At 40.5% G+C, this 17,518-nt stretch overlaps 1 long non-coding RNA gene across 1 annotated transcript in view; it reads left to right on the top strand.

Annotated features, from left to right (window-relative positions):
- The window catches only part of LOC115899186, a 34,407-nt gene that overhangs the window by 3,329 nt on the left and 13,560 nt on the right, over nucleotides 1-17,518 (top strand). The window contains exon 2 of the long non-coding RNA XR_004058879.1: nucleotides 7,802-7,982. This is a non-coding gene — a long non-coding RNA (uncharacterized LOC115899186). The remainder of the gene's footprint in view (nucleotides 1-7,801; nucleotides 7,983-17,518) is intronic.

Genomic DNA, 17,518 nt, shown 5'->3' with positions numbered 1-17,518 from the left:
TGTCTACGTATGTTCATGCTTACAATTTTGGACACTTGTTTAAATTTTGATTTCTCATCAACACTTTTACTTTATAGTAAGTTCTGGTAATTTTGTTCTCTCCTTAACATTCCCTGCAAATCCTCTCTTGCTAGAAACAACAGATTAAAACCAGACTGGCAGTTGGGAAATGGTTTCTATTGCAACCATGTGTGTCAGAAGAAAGGATTAGGTTTCCTTGTCCAAGAACATCAAGGGGAACCTCCACCTCTGCAGACACACCTCTATTCCTTAGTAATGGAGAGTTTATACCTAGTTAGATTTAAAGCGGGATAAGGGAAGAGTTTAAATCCATTCTTAGCTCAAGCAGTATAATCAGCCCTCAAGTCTCAAAGTATCCAATTTTGTTTCTCTAATTTAATTCTAAGTGTCAGGTTGGTGTTAGATGCTGATCAAGGTAATGGAGATTTGCCCTACACATTTATTCACTTAAAGAAGAATTTTGCAGACTGCAAAGACTAGATGGCAATTGTCTTCAAAACTTACTTAAAGCACAATTCATTCACCCCTGACCTTTCATTTATATTGAATATGTTTTTTCAAATATAGAAGAGATTCTATAATAAAAGCAAACAGACTTCTCTCTTCATAATTATGGGGTACAGTTCTCTGTACATGTTCTCTGACCATGCCATCTTATGCTGGACCTATTATAAGGACCCAAATTAAAGTGAGGCAGATCCTGCTTTTGAGTGAGATAACCTCCAAGTGTCATTAAAGTATGTGGGAAGCTGTAATAATGATTATTCTTTTTTTACCTTTGGCTTAACTTTAGTTCCTCCTCTTATTTTATCATTGATGAAACTGATCCACAGATATTAAGTACCTTGACCAAAATCACACAAGTAAAAGCAAGAATGAGAAGAACCTTCAGTCAGGTGCAGTGGCTCATGCCTGTAATCCCAGCACTTTGGGAGGGCGAGGTGCGCGGATCACCTGAGGTCAGGAGTTTGAGACCAGCCTGGCCAACATGGTGAAACCCCGTCTACTGAAAATACAAAAATTAGCCAGGCGTGGTGGCAGGTGCCTGTAATCCCAGCTACTCAGGAGGCTGAGGCAGGAGAATCACTCGAAACCGGAAGGCAGCGATTACAGTGAGCCAAGATTGTGCCGCTGCACTCCAGCCTGGGCAACAAGGGCGAAACTCCTTCTCAAAAAAAAAAAAAGAAAAGAAAAGAAAAAAAAAACCTTCGTCTCCAGATGAGTGTTCTACTTTGACACCACGGTAAAGCTGAAGAGGCTAAAGTTAGGGCCGGTCCAAATGGGGAAAGGTTCCACATAAAGCCACATCCTTGTGTTAGGCTTCAAAGTCAGAACAAGCAAATATCCTGTTTCTAAAGGCTGATACTCTCAACATCTCTACCCCAATGTAAAAAGATATTGTCTTTCCCTAGTAGTTTTTGGGAGAGAGCAAATTATAGCATCTTAGTGTGAGGACAATAATCAGAAGCTCATCTTATCTTTGGGCAGGCTTAAAGGGTTTTTAGGGAGCTATCATTATCACTTTATTTCTGGAAGAAAGAGCAAAATGCAAGAAGAGACTAAGTGATGTGAATAGCAAAATGGGATTTTTCTCAGAGAACTTTTTTCTTAAAATTAAGGGGCAAGGCCACACTCTGTATTGCCAGGTTCAACTTCTTGCCTTAAGGACAGTTTTCCACCCCACAACAGAGAAGATATTTTGATGAGAGTTAAGGTGGGGAAAGTGGGTAGAAAGTCAGAGCAGATACAACTGAATAACATCTATGAAAACTGACTCCATTACATGTAGAGTCGTTAGTGTACAGAACCAGGAGGAATACTGATTACATAGCAATGTTACAGGCCCCAGGATTCCTGTTTATATTTAATGTTTTCTCTCCATACTCTTACAAATGGTCATTTCAACACTAGAGAACAGGTCTTTTAAAAAGGTAGAGAATTGCTCCCTTGTGTATGGATCTAGAATAGAGAATAATTTGCGAGAATTGTAAGACTATTTCAGTGTTCCTTATCCCCATTTTTCATCCTCAGTCTTAGGACGTGTATCCCATAGAGGAAATACAACTTTAAAATGAGCAAAATTAAACTTTTGAAAGTGTATTTTATTTTGTTGTCTCTCTTTGCATGGTGTATCTTTTCTACTTGGTATGGCCCTAAAGACAAGATCCTTGTACTATCTGTACACTTATTCTGTTATAAAATCACCATCCTTTGCTCCCAGCTACTTTATAACTTGGGGGAGCAGGGTTTGCAATTCAAAGCTTATCTTTTACAAGAAGAACTTTAACAAGATCTCCAAAAAGCTCCCTCGAGTGGCTTTTAGATAGGCTCTTTTCTGTTTGTCTTTGTAATCAAACTACATTAGATTCCATCCAACACCCTATCTTCTAGTATGATGCTGTGATCCTAGGTGTGACTATTAAAAGTAAAACATAATGCTTATATCTTGATATTTATAAAAACATGATTAAAAGATATCTTTGCCTCTCTAAAAATAGGGTCTTGACCTCACTGTCTCAGTCAAATTCCACTTCAGCCCATGAGATTTCACTGGACTTCCCCAGATTCATTGACAACTGCAATCAACTATGTTTTTCTTTACTTTTTCTCCTCGGTAAGTAGAACTGAGCATGATCTTGGAGAAAATCAGCATGCATTACTGATCTGTGAACCATTCATCCTTCACATGCCTCTTTTTCCGTGTATGTGCCTCTTTTTCCTTGTATGTAAAGTGAGGGCAAGAAAGAGGAGGGCTAGATGACACCATTGTAACTCTTGTGTTTCAAGACACTCGTTTCTGCCTTGTCTCAGATTACAGTCATTTCGAAATACAGAAATAGGTATTACAGTCAGAATCCACATTTTAGAGTATATCTGCTGACCCCATGTCTGTGGAAGATACTGAGATGCAGGTACTGAGAATGGGCCTCAAAATTTTTCTCAAGACTGTGCTCCAGGAAGCTATGTTCAACCAAATGAAATTGGCCCTACTTGTCATCTTAGCATAGCAGGTTTCCGTTTGTGAAAGACAGAGAATATGCAACTCTCAACCACCTGAATATGAAGTGGCTTTCCACAGATCTCTTTTAGAAGGGTAGGTAGGAAGAATATCTTGACCTGTTTTCGTTCTCTGTAGCAGTTCCTCTAGCTCCCAACTGTATTACTTTTTGCTTGTTCTCAGAAATATGCTGCTTCTTTTGTAATCAGCAGTAACAATGATTTGTGTGCCAGCTGCTAGCCTAAGAGAGAGTTCCAGAAGACGGCTACCTAACAGGTGCTGTGGCATTTAGAAGAGGAATGGAACCACTGTCTACCTACAGCTTGTAGGTGTGGAGAACAAAGTATATGTGTGTTGGAGAGATGGTGGGTGGGAAATAAATACCCCTGCCTCTCTCTCCTCTCACCCTTTGATCTTCTGATCTTTTGGTTACTCCCATTTGATGAACCTCAGAGCAAAGGAGTATGATTTATCCAGTCCGTAAAGGTCAGTCCCTCTGCCAGCCCCTTCCCCAGATGCACAGAACAAAGTGCAAAATGATAGACAATGGATCCGAATGAAAATATTCACTGGAGAGCTATCTATTTGCAGAACTAGGAATATAACTAAAAATGATAAAAACCAAAATCATCTTAGGATAACTTTTTAAATAGGCATTAAACTTCTTAAAGGCAAGACCTTTATCTTCATCTCTGACTTAGAGTACTAGGCACATCCAAGATGGACTCATCAGTGCTGTACGTGGAAACTAAGAAAAAAAAAAAAAAGAGCTCAATAAATATTGGCAAATTGGTTAAATGAACAAAACACATGCGAGGGGGAGGAGGGAAATGTGCAATGGGATATTTTAGATAGTGCAGAGAGTTGGGAAAAAATTGTTTTTGAGCCTAAGAAACCCTGGAAGCATTTTTTAACTCTCTACTACATGCTTGCTTTCTTGTGGTTTGCTCTTTCCACTAAAAAGCAGAATGCATAAAACATTCTGATTAGTTAAGGGTTATTACTTAGGTTCCAAATAATGTTTCACATATAAATCTAAATTACTACTCTTCCTCCATTCTGCTTCCCTTTCTGTTTGGTCAAATCCCTGTGGGAGAGAGTAGCATTCCTGTGGTGGGTAAAATAATTTCTATGGAAATTTTTCAAAATGCAATTTCTCTAAACATTATGTGAAGATATGATTTATTTCTGGATTCAGTTCTTGTGCTTGCATCATCTTCCAATTTATCATCAAGTTCTCTGTGTGCCAGTTCTGTGTTTAAGAATCTGTTCATATCAGTTGTAATCTAAGAAGGTAAACTTCCACTAGGAGAATTGAAGCAGAAAAGAAGAAAATGTGTCCCAGAAGGTAATGGGTGCACTGAAAAGAAGATGGGACTTTATTCCCGGTCCTAACACTGCTGTAGCAAGTAAAGTGACATTGGAAAGTCCTTAACTTTGCCACTTTCTTTTTTTTTAGACCGAGTCTCACTCTGTTGCCCAGGCTGGAGTGCAGTGGAGTGATCTGGGCTCACTGCAACCTCCACCTCCTGGGTTTAAGCAATTTTCCTGCCTTAGCCTCCTGGGTAGCTGGGATTTCAGGTGCCTGCCACCATGCCTGGCTAATTTTTGTATTTTTCATAGAGATGGGGTTTCACCATGTTGGCCAGATTGGTCTCGAACTCCTTATCTCAAGTGATCCACCTGCCTCAGCCTCCCAAAATGCTGGGATTACAGGCATGAGCCACAGGGCCCAGGCAACTTTTGAACCTTTTTGTGCATGTATGTGTCTGAAAAGAACTGAGAATGTTTGAACCACATGCCTCTCAAGGTTCCTTCTAGCCATTAACATGTAAGCTTATGCTCATGTAGGTGTTGTTGCATTTCTAACCCAAAGACTGCCCAATACTTTGGAAATGCAGGTTAATAAGTGGAATTATCCTGCTATTTTGACAGAGGATCCCACTGGCACCTCAATGATGCTTTGATTGTTATATCATGAATTTGTGGAAGACCCAGAAACTGTGTCTTGGGTAGTCTAGCTTTGGAGGAATTGAATCAAATTGTGACTAACTTGAAGAAAAAAATTTGTTAGAAAACATTAGATAATAAATTCAAAATAAAGGAGAAATAAAGAGTCTTCTAATATTATTACATGCATCTCTTGGTGGGGATTGGAGGGGGACACAGTTTGGGAGCTAGTATTGTGGGAGAGAGCCTGGAGGGAAGAGTAAGATCTGGAAGAAATGAGAAAACCATTTATCACTAAAGCTTGTCAGGCAAAGGCACCAGTACTTGTATTCATTCATACTGTTCACTCACTTAAAAAAAAATCATTTAATGCATTCTTACTGCATGTGCATGAAACTAAAGCACTGAAAAGATAATTTTTATCATTTTCCGAGTACCACATATGATACTTCTTACATATTATCAAATGTATCACCTTTTCTTGGCTCTAGTTTCCTATTTCCCACTCCAAAACCTCAGACATGCAATTGGAAAACCACCTTTCTTTCCTCCCTCCCTCACTACCATCCTGCCCACTTGTGTTGACCAGCTCTGATTAACATGGTCGTGTCTAGGATGCTGGCGCTCCATGGGGGATTAAAACGTGGGTCCCACCATAGAAAAGCTGAGTATTGCAGGAAGGATTTCTTATGAACTTATGAAATACAACAGGAAAATAGGTGCCATTCTAGAGCATGAGCATGATAGTATGAACTCAAGTTACCTATTATTATTTTTGTTTTATTTTATTTTTTTTGAGACAGTCTCACTCCGTCGTCCAGGCTGGAGTGCAGTGTTGCAATCTCAGCTCAACGCAACCTCCACCTCCCGGGTTCAAGCAATTCTCCTACCTCAGCCTCCCGAGTAGCTGGGATTATAGGTGCCTGCCACCACGCCTGGCTAATTTTTGTACTTTTAGTAGAGATGAGGTTTCACCATGTTGGGCAGGCTGGTCTCAAACTCCGGGCAGTCTGGTCTCAAACTCCTGACCTCAGGTGATCCACCCGCCTCAGCCTCCCAAAGTACTGGGATTACAGGCATGAGCCACCACGCCCAGCCAAGTTCCCTATTTTAAAAATATTAGCCACTAGATAATTTAGTATGAGTCCACACAACCACTGACAGTTCTTGGGACCTTTCTCCTGGTCTGCATGCACAACCCCACCACAGGAGTAAGAGACAGGGGTACACTTATCACTTACGTTGTCACTGCTAGTTATTACCTCAGTAAAAACAAGACTACCATGCCTAGTGCACAGAAGGTCACAGGACTGTGGTTTCTCCTCAAAGAGTGACATTCGTTTAGAACGTAGTCATCCCTCTTATCCCAGAACTGCTTGAGAATTAAGGAGGGAAAGAAAAGAAGAGGGTCTCTAGCTCTGACCTTTACTGTGTTGGGAAGATCCCCACTCTAATCGTGTTGCCACTCCTTCTTTTTAAGACAATAATAAGGTCTCCTTTTCTAGAACACTCAGCTCATCGGTTTTTAGACCTGTCCAACTGACATTTAACACCATGAGATGGTGGAGTTGGGGGAGTCATGAGACTAGTAACACACAAACAGATTTTCAAGAGCTTGACATTCCATTATTTACTCACCTAGCAAATACTTATTGAGTGTCTATTGTGCCAGGCACTGTGCTAAATACACAGAGCTGAATAGGATACTATCCATGCTCTTCAAGATCTCAGTTTAATTAGGGAGAAGGCAAACAGCAAACAGAATTTCAAGTCTTAGGATGTTGGCTGTGAGTTTGTCAAAAAAGGAAAAAAAAATTCAAGAGAAACATCTTTGTATCAGGAAGCCCTTTCTATTTCCTTAGAATCACACTTTATAAGCAATCCTAGCCCCACTGCTTGCTATTCGTATAACCTTGGACAGGCTTCCTAAGAGTTCTGGACCCCAGTGTCCTCATCTGAAGATGGAGGCAAAGAATAAGCTCCCCAAGTTTCCTTACTGCTCTAAAATGAATACTGAGCTCAGTCTTGAAGGAGTGTCTGTATAGAATTTTGAATTGGAAAGAGGAGCAGGGTGCCCTTAGGAGAGAGAACTTCATGAAGAAAGCAAGGATATGCAAATGAATAGGGCATAAAGAAAAGTGGGAGTAAAGAGAATAAGGTACCAACACATCTCCCTGCTTCTACCTTCACTCCCTTCCATGTATTTTTAATCAGCCATCAGAGCAGTCTATTAAAATGTAAGTCAGGTCATGGTCACTCCTTTGCCCAAAATCCTCCAGTGGCTTTCCATGTCATTTGGAAAAAATCCAAAGTTCTCAAAACCTATAAGACCTAAGTGACCTGCATCTCCCATCCCAACCTCTCTTTCTGACCCTTTCCCCATTGCCTTCCCCCTGCTTTGCTCTACTCCAGATGCTGGTCTCCTCACCAATGCTCACCAGTTACCACCTAAAATCTTTTACTTTATTTTCTCCTCCTTTAGAATATAAGCAGCACAGGAGCATGGCTTTTGTCTGCTTTATTATGTATCCTCAAAGTTCAGAATGTGCATGTCTAGTAACGTATTTGTTAAATACATTTTCTTATTTACAGATAAGGAAACTAAGATCAAAGAGAATGCAAATGAAGTCAAACTGCTCTTTAGGAGAGTGTGGACCAGAACGTGCACAGATTTTCTGTGTTTCTGCCCCAAGGGCTTTATGGTAGACAGAATGATGGGCCCTGAAGATGACTATATGGCAGAAGAAACTTTGCAGATGTGATTAAAAATCTCGAGATGAGAATATTATCCTAGTTTATTCTCCAATGTAATGATAGAGGTTTTTCTAACAGAGGGGCAGGAGAGTCAGTCTGAGAAGGAAATGTGATGATGGAAACAGAGGTTGGAAGATGGAAGGGGACCCAGAGCCAAGGAATGCAGGTAGAAAAGAAAAGGCTGATTCTCCCCTAAAGCCTCCAGATGGAATTCAGCCCTGCCTCCACCTTGATTTCAGGGCTTCTTACCCCAAGAACCGTAAGCTAATATATTTGTTTTTGTTTTTGTTTTCTTTGAGATGGAGTCTTGCTCTGCTGCCCAGACTGGAGTACAGTGGAGCAATCTCAGCTCACTGCAACCTCCGCCTCCTGGGTTCAAGCGATTCTCCTGCCTCAGCCTCCCAAGTAGCTGGGATTACAGGCGCCCACCACACCCAGCTAATTTTTTTGTATTTTTAGTTGAGACGAGGTTTCGCCATGTGCTGGCCAGGTTGTTCTCGTACTCCTGACCTCGGGTGATCCACCTGCCTCAGCCTCCCAAAGTGCTGGGATTACAGGTCTGAGCCACTGCACTCAGACATATGGGTTGTTTTAAGCCTTCAAGTTTGTGATACCTTGTTGGAGCAGCAATAGGAAACTAATACAACTTCAATTCACTGCATCTTCAGAGAAAAATGCTGGGCAGGTAAGGTGGGGACAGTTTGTTGATTCATTAATAACTAGCTATTGAGCACCCCTCCCCACTTTCTTGGTGGAACACTGTGTGTAGTAATATGAGGTAAAGAACATAATTTGTGCTCTCAGAAGCTTACTAGCTAGCGGCTACAGCTATGGCTAGGGAATGGCTAGCCTTGAATTCAAGGGGGTAGGATTTGCACCTAACTTGAGACCAATGCTTAGACTTCTAGATGCAAAAACTGGGAGCCTCCTTTCAGGATTTGATCTCAACACAGACAAGAGTGTTTGTTCACTCATTTATTAATTGACTCAACCAACATTTACTGTATACATTGATATATCTGTTTTAGCAAAGAAAACGGAGGATATGAAAGGGGAACTTTCACATCTTAATGTAATTTTTTTTTTTAAAAAAAGCAGTAGGATTAAGTGTCTGTGTGCGCTTTAATTTGAAGATTTCTAGTATTTTTTCATGTTTTAATTAATTATTTTTGAGGCAGGGTTTCACTGTCTCACCCAGGCTAGAGTGCACAGGTAAAATCATAGCTCACTGTAGCCTCAACCTCCTGGCCTCAAGTCATCCTCCCACCTAAGTCTCCCAAATAGCTGTGACTACAGGCATGTGCCACCACACCCAGTCAGTTTATTTTATTTTATTTTATTATTTTAGAAAAGGGTTCTCCCTGTGTTTCCCAGGCTGATCATATCTCTTGGCATCAAGCAGTCCTCCCGCCTCACCCTCCAAAGTGCTGGGATTACAGGTGTGTGCCATGGCACCCAGCCCAGTATTTTTTTTTTTTTTTTAATTAAAAAAAGGTGGCTCACACCTGTAATCCCAGCACTTTGGGAGGCCGAGGTGGGCAGATCACAAGGTCAGGAGTTCGAGACCAGCCTGGCCAACATGGTGATACCCCATCTCTACCAAAATACAAAAAGTAAATCAGCCAGGCATGGTGGCGCGCACCTGTAAATCCCAGCTACTCCAGAGGCTGAGGCAGGAGAATTGCTTAAACCCCAGGGGCGGAGGTTGCATGAGCCAAGATCATGCCATTACACTCCAGCCTGGGCGACAGAGCAAGACTCCTTCTCAGGGGAAAAAAAAAAAAAAAAAAGGAAACATTTTCCGAAAGCTAGTCTGAGCCAGGTAGTATGAAAGACACTGAAGATGAAAGAGCAGCCTTGAACTCTGGACACTTACAGCTTCATAGGAGTGACAAGTGAACAGGGGATTGCCCCACCCAAAGCTCTTGTGACTAGAGAGAGAAATAAGGTTTCTGTGGAGGCCCAGAGGGGTCCTCCAACCCTGCTTGGAGGACAGTACTGGGGTAGAGAGGGTCAAGTAGAGATTCCCAAAAGTAACATCTCAATTGAACGTTCTGATCCTTAGCAAGCCTCGGGCACTTTGGCCTTGCCTACCCTGGCCTTGGTTGTTTTGCTAACCAGAGCCAGCTGTGTTGTGGGTGTCTTTTCCTCTCTCCTGGTGTCCCCGCCTGGACCCTTCACTCTTTGCCTCCCACGCCCTGGCATGACACAGGCATTTTCAGACCCTTTCCCAAGATTCTGTTTACAGCCAGCATGCTGTGCAGCTCGTGAGGAGTCATAAGCCCATGATGAGATAAGAGGAGGAACTTGGAGGAAAACATGATGAACATGGACAAAGCCAATGGGGTAAAATATGCATGTTTTCATTTGCTTTTCCCAAACAGGATGCTTTCACACCACTGTCTATAATCCAAACAGTGTGTTTCTCCTTAACATACTGTGAAGATGTGAAGCCACATGAGAAATGTTCTCCCAAGATGGAGTTCGTGTCCCTCCTGGAGCTCCCTCAGCACCCTGTGCTCCCACATTTCAAAGGATCACTCACACCCTAGCCCATTTCCTCACTGTCTAATGTTCTCCACGGACCCCTAAGATCCTTCTAGAGCCATGAGCAGCCTTGCTTGAGGTTGTATGGCATATACCCTGTGCACAGTGAATGCTCAGTAAATAACTGCTCCATTGAACTGAATAGAATAAAACAGCGTAGATACTAGTTTGGTCAAATTTTAAAACATCAGAAGTTCAACTCTCATTTTGGAAGGCGAGGATGTGATTAAAATTCAATTTTAATCGATTATTTCTCAGAAAACATAAAAATGTTCCTACAATTCTCAAATAAATATTTACCAATTACATTTTCAACCTGATTTGACACTCTGAGGAGGGGGGAAGGTTGAGTATATCATAAAAACTTCAGTTTACCTCTAATTTGTGTTTGTGTGTGAAGAAGGAGCACAGGATATAGAAGAGGGAAAAATGCTTTGAAACCTCTAAAGTGGGTTGCAAATGTTAGTTGGTTTTCACACAGCGGACACAGAAACCGCCCGTGCATTCAGGCACTTGCAGACTGAAGCAAACAGCTGTATTTGGATGAGGCAGAGGAATGGTGGGAGGAACTGTTTCTTGCTGCACAGAGCATTCAGTTGTTCTGGACTTTGCCAGGACACAGATGGTTTTCCTTGCTGGAATTGGTCAGGGAGGGCAGGGGAAGTGCCCAGGCTTTGCTTTCCCATAATCGACAGTACAGAGTTTTAAGAAATATTTGAAGAGTAGCACTGTTCTGGTACCTACTTGGGAAAGCCAATTCTTGATTTTAAAAAATCAAATCAAAACAGTGACAGTGACACATTCTGCTTCCATTTCATACCATTCCTGACTTCTTAGAAGCGGTTGATGCTAGTGGTCTTCTCTGGTAGGGATTGCTAGCCCTGGCTTTGCAGTAGCCCATGGAGCCGCCAGTTCTCCAGGGGAATTGCAAAATATTCCTAAATATTCTAAAAATGAAATTAAATATTCATTTTGTTGTAATTTATATGCGCCATCCAATACTTTTAGAAGATGTCAGTACCGTGGAATGACATGACCAGCAATAATATGTTGCAACTCTGAGATAGAGCTAGAAATTCTCAGAATCAGAAGCTGATGGTCCTGCAGTCCAATGCCGTGTGATTTGCACTGTGGCCAGCTGTACAAGACTTAGCCTATACTTCACTCTGTGTAACTCTAAAACATTTTGTAAGTCCTAAGATGGTAATATATTCTTTCATAAAACCTCAATCTACTGAGTTCTAATCATTCTTGATCTTTCTCAAATAAACAGTGGTCAAATCTTTCCCAAAAACTAAGTAACTAAGCATTCACATTTTACAACTATAATGTAATTTTGGTATGAGAAAACTATTTCCTGGTCTCCAGGATCTAGAAAGTAAACATGTAACAAACAATTAGGAATGTGGTATCGGGTAGTCAAATGTTCTACGCGTCTCCAGCCTAAGCTCTCCACTTCAGATTTCTTGCTCTTTTCCTTTTTGCTTAAGCATATCTTGGTATGTTGCCTGGGAGTTTACGTGTGTTACCACAACAGAACGAAGAATTATGTAATATAAAGCCCAACTTGTTTTTCTTTTCCCTACCAATTGTACTATAACTTAGACAAAATTCAACCGTTTTCTTTTATTATGTACAGTGGCTATTAAAAAGAAAGGATGTAGAAAAAAAATTTTCGGGAAACAGTGGGAAACTAATGCATCATGATCTGCTTAACAGGGGACTGTAAATAGAAGTCAAGTCCAGACCATGGAAATTGCTTCTTTAAAATATATTTTTTTCAATTTTAAAAGTAATACATTCACATGGTTTAAAAAAACCCTCAAACTAAAGAAGAATACAAAATAAAAAGTAAAAGTTCTGCCCTCCAACCTACTACCCCAACTGCTGAATCCCACTGCCAAGAGAAACAGTCATTTGTTGTGCATCTTTCTAGAAGAATTCTATGCATATTACAGAGATGTCACAATTACCCACATGCTTTCTGTCAAGCTCTGTGACTTGATTTTTCTCCTTACTGTGCTTTGAGCATCTTTACATATTAGTAAACATATACACCTCAGTTAAAAAAAATCAGTAGCTGGGTGTAATGGTGCATGCCTGTAGTCCCAGCTATTTGGGAGGCAGACAGGCAGGAAGATCCCCTGAGCCCAGGAATTCTAATCTACCCCAGGCATCTTGGCAAGACCCTGTCTCTTAAGAAAAAAATCAAAAGCTTTATAGTATTCTGTTGAGTAAGAGTATTATTATTTGTTTATACAGCCTCTTTTTGGTGGACATTTGGCTTGTGTTTAGATAGTTACTAATGCAAACAATGCTTCCAGTGAACTTCTGTAAATATATATTTGTATATATAAGAGAATAAATCTTATACCTGCAGAGTAAATTTCTGAAAGTGAATCACTAATTCTGAGATTATGTGCATCTCCAGAGATGTTAACAAACGTATACACCCAGCAACAGTGCAAGACAGTGTATTTCCCAACTGCTCCCTCACTGAGATTTTTTTTAAAACATATAAACACTATTATAAGTTACCTCTGGAGTTAAAGAATAACTTTTGCTTTTTACTTTCATAGACATCTGTACTATGTAAACTTGATATAGTGAGGATGTTTTCTTTTGTAATTAAAAGAGATTAAAGAGATTCAGAACACTTGTTTGTAACTGGTTTTGGAATGAAATTTCACTTGGAAAATAAACACCTAGAATATGAGACTCTTCATCAATAGAAAACCATTGTAGGGAGCAGTTACAGGTAAAGCTCTGTTTAATAAGGGTAAGCTGATGGCAGGGAAAGGAACAGGCCTTAAAGAGAACTCACCTATGAGAATTGGAGAAGGTAACCCTGTGGTATCAAAATGCAGGAGACCAGAGATAGCTATAAACCTCTTGCAGTGTTAATGCCTCCCCATGAAGTCATAATCCCTAGAATGAGAATTTATTTTTGACGATACACCAGTAATGCAAGGGACAATGATAAGGAAGTACCGCACTTAGTCTTTCTTGTACCCTGAAATGTTTTTCATTTTATGCCCTTCTAGAATAGAGTGTACTCACTTCCTCTCTTCCTCACATGGACTTGAAAACTCAGCGACTTTAGGATGCAACTCCAGGTTGACACATTTTCATTAGTTTAGAAAACCCACGTGTCCCACTCTCAGAATCATTATTATAGTAGAGGAGATATTCAAGGCAAGGATTCTTTGGGAAACAACATCCAGATTCAAGGGAAAACATCTGAGTCACGACAACTTAAAATCCAGCCTGGCCTGCCACAAAAAGTGTTTGTGTAACATTAAGTACCTCATATGCAATTTGTGAAAAGGAAAATTATGTCAATATAACATGAAATTTGTGAAACTCAAACATGATTGTCTAGGCAAGGAGAGCTGAAATAGGAGAAACAAAATTATAGCCTCTAATATGAAAGGAAATACTTTTAGTATGGCTACTGCTAAGCAGTACTTTGTTCAGCCGTATTTTTAAAAAAATTAAAAAGAAGCACTTGATTGCTGGTGATAGTGCCAACTTGAATAAACCCAATGAAGTGAATTTAACAATACCAGCATTTACTCTTTAAGAACTGAATTGTGTTCCTGTCACATTTATATGTTGACATCTTTACCCCCAGTACCTCAGAATGTGACTGTATTTGTGGACAGGGCTTTTTAAAGAGGTTAACTAAGGTAAAATGAGATCATTTGGGTGGGCCCTAATCCAATATGACTAGTGTCCTTATAGGAAGAGATTAAGACACAGACAATACACAGAGACCATGTGAAGAGAAGACACAGGGAGAAGTTGGTCATCTACAAGCCAATGAGAGAGGCCTGAGAAGAAATCCACTTTGCTGCCACCTTGATCTTGGAATTCCAGCCTCCAAAACTGTGAAAAAATACATTTCAGTTGTTTAAGCCACACAGTCTGTGGTATTTTATGGCAGCCCTAGCAGATTCAGACACTCATGGACACATAACTTCAGAAACATATTTCCACAAAAACAAATGCTTGTGATCCCAGCACTTTGTGAGTCCTGAGGCGGGTGGATCACCAGAGGTCAGAGGTTTGAGACCAGCCACACCAATATGATGAAACTTCGTCTCTACTAAAAATACAAAAATTAGCTGGGTATGGTGGCTGGGCACCTGTAGTTCCAGCTACTCGGGAAGCTGAGACAGGAGAATGGCTTGGACCTGGGAGGCAGAAGTTGCAGTGAACCGAGATTGCTCCACTGCACTTCAGCCCGGGTGACAGAGCAAGACTCCATCTCAAAAAAGTAATATACACACACACACACACACACACACACACACACACACACAGATACACATATATATACAATTAAAATTATTCACAACAAAGGAAGAAAAATGGAAACAAACTAATTCCCTGCCATAGGAGAACGGTGAACTATGATATATTCACACAGTGGAGTATGATGCACCCACAAAAAAACTGAGGAAAGCTGGCTGGGCGTGGTGGCACACCAGCATTTTAGGAGGCTGAGGAGGGAGGATGATTTGAGCTCAGGAGTTTGAGACCAGCCTGGCCAACATGGCAAAACCCCATCTCTACTAAAAATACCAAAGTTAGCCGGGCGTGGTGGCATGAGCCTGTAGTCACAGCTACTTGGGGGCGGGGGTGCGAGGCAGGAGGATGGCTTGAACGTTGGAGGTTGAGACTGCAGTGAACTGAGATGGTCCCACTGTATTCTGGCCTGGGCAACAAAGTGAGACTCTGTCTCAGAAGAAAAGTACTGTGGAAAGCCTCTGTGTCCCAATATGAAACAATCCCCTGGATATCCTCTTGTGGAAAAAAGCAACGCGCCACAGAGTATATGTAGTAAGTTTTATCTATGCCAGAAAGAAGGAGAAATAAAAATATGTGTATGCATTTGCATATTTTTGTAAAAAGTAAACACTGGAAGAATAAACCAAAAAAGCAAATAATGACCCGAGGTGACTGGGGGACGGGGGTAATGAACTAGATAAGACAAGGAGGGGAGTGTGATATCCCTGAGTATATATTTTTATGCAGTTTGAATTTCTGAGTTGTATGAATGTTTTACAATTTCAAAAATAAATTGAAAAGTTGAAAGAAGCAAACCTTACAATTGAATACATTCAGGGAAAAAAAAAAAAAACCTAACCACTTGTCAAGTTAATAACATAATGATGCAGGTAAAAAGAATGAACATAACTTTTGAAGACAGCAGTCTGAATGGGATCCGTCTATGGACTAAAAGATCTGCAATAAAATCTGAAATAGTAGATTTGTTATTAGGAGTGGCATTAGAGTACTGAAATTATTTTATTTGTATTGCAGGATACAGAAAAAATTGTTTTCAGATAGTCGGGAATCTTAGGTTTTCCCTGTTTAAGAAGAGGTTAAATATGGGTGGGGAAAAGGTAGGAGGAACTCTGAAATTGGAGGGTACCGTGATGAGCTCTGTACCAGTAGCAGTAAGCACACCTGGAAATGCGATCTTGATTTCCAGATATCATTCTTCACTAAAGACAACAGGACTTTTTGGGCAAATGGCTAATTCTAAGTTTGGAGAAAGGAAACCACAAGACAACCCTGGAATATTTAGTGCCGGAAATCAAGGGAGTGCTCAAAGACTGGAAAAGACACGTCTAGGTAGGATGTGGTGGCTCACGCCTGTAATCCCAGCACTTTGTGAGGCTGAGATGGGCAGATCGCTTGAGTCCTGGAGTTCAAGACCAGCCTGGACAACATGGCAAGACTCCATCTCTACAAAAAATACAAAATATTAGCCAGGCATTGTAGTGTGTGCCTTTAGTCACAGCTACTGGGGAAGCTGAGGTGGGAGGATGGCTTGAGCCCGGGAGCTGGAGGCTGCAGTGAGCCAAGATCATGCCACCGCACTCCAGCAAGGATGACAGATCCCAGACTCTGTCTCAAAAAAAAAAAAAAGATGTCTAAAGAACACAGGAACAGAATTGATGGGGCTCCCAGTGTCCACATTTGAGACAGTTTGAGAATCTCAAAGAATAGCATATAACGCATTAATTATAATATGTGATTATTTATTATATATAATGATGATATAATTGGATATAACACATTGAATTTTTAAAAATCCATGTCCATAGTGACACTAAAGAAAAGACAGGAGGAGGGAAGAAAATTCTTCTTTATGAAAGAATGCCAACTAATATATGTAGAAGGATGATAAATTTACAGATTTGCCATTTTGCAACGTTTATGCAATAACAGATTCAGGTAAAAATAATCAATGACAAATTGCTAATAGAGAGCCAAATATTATTCATACATCTCAAAAGTGTTACATCACAGATTGCTGTCGATTACAAATGGAAAAGGCATCTTCCAAATGGAGACATTCAGCAGATGCCACCTAATTAAATGATTAACACTTAGCATTACCAATGGGACAAACTGATGCTAGGTGTATCGGCTGGGATGTAATGGCAAGTGTATGACATCACTTATGTAGTATACTTGCTGAAATATTTAACCTGTATCCAAACAGCAATAACCAATCAGACAAATCCAGATTGTAAAGCACTCCTGAAGTCTGTGGATATGGGCTTTTGAAAAATGTTCGTGTCATAAAATGAGTAAAGGTTGGAAGGAGGGAACTGATCTATATTATAAGAGATAAACCTGAAAACTAAATTCGTCCGTAACCCTGGATTTGATCTTGGGTTGAAATAAATAGCAAGAAAAGAGTATTACTGAGTCAATTAAGGGAATTTGAATATAGACTGTATATTAGGTAAGGTTACGGTGTCAGCTTTAACTTTATTGGCTATAACAATAACATGAATAAATACAATAATCAATTTTTCAGATATATGCTGAAGTACTTAGGGTTGAAATGTTATATTTGTAACTTAAATGACTCAGCAAACAAAAACTTCTTTTTTTTTTTATTTAAGTTCTAGGGTACATGTGCATAACGTGCAGGTTTGTTACATATGTATACTTGTGCCATGTTGGTGTGCTGCACCCATCAACTCGTCAGCACCCATCAATTCATCATTTATATCAGGTATAACTCCCAATGCAATCCCTCCCCCTTCCCTCCTCCCCATGATAGGCCCCGATGTGTGATGTTCCCCTTCCCGAGTCCAAGTGATGTCATTGTTCAGTTCCCACCTATGAGTGAGAACATGCGGTGTTTGGTTTTCTGTTCTTGTGATAGTTTGCTAAGAATGATGGTTTCCAGCTGCATCCACAGTCCCTACAAAGGACGCA

This window comes from Rhinopithecus roxellana, chromosome 8 (assembly GCF_007565055.1).
Source record: "Rhinopithecus roxellana isolate Shanxi Qingling chromosome 8, ASM756505v1, whole genome shotgun sequence".
Taxonomy (NCBI): domain Eukaryota; kingdom Metazoa; phylum Chordata; class Mammalia; order Primates; family Cercopithecidae; genus Rhinopithecus; species Rhinopithecus roxellana.
Note: the sequence above shows the minus strand (reverse complement) of the source record. Positions and strands in the feature narration are given on the sequence as shown.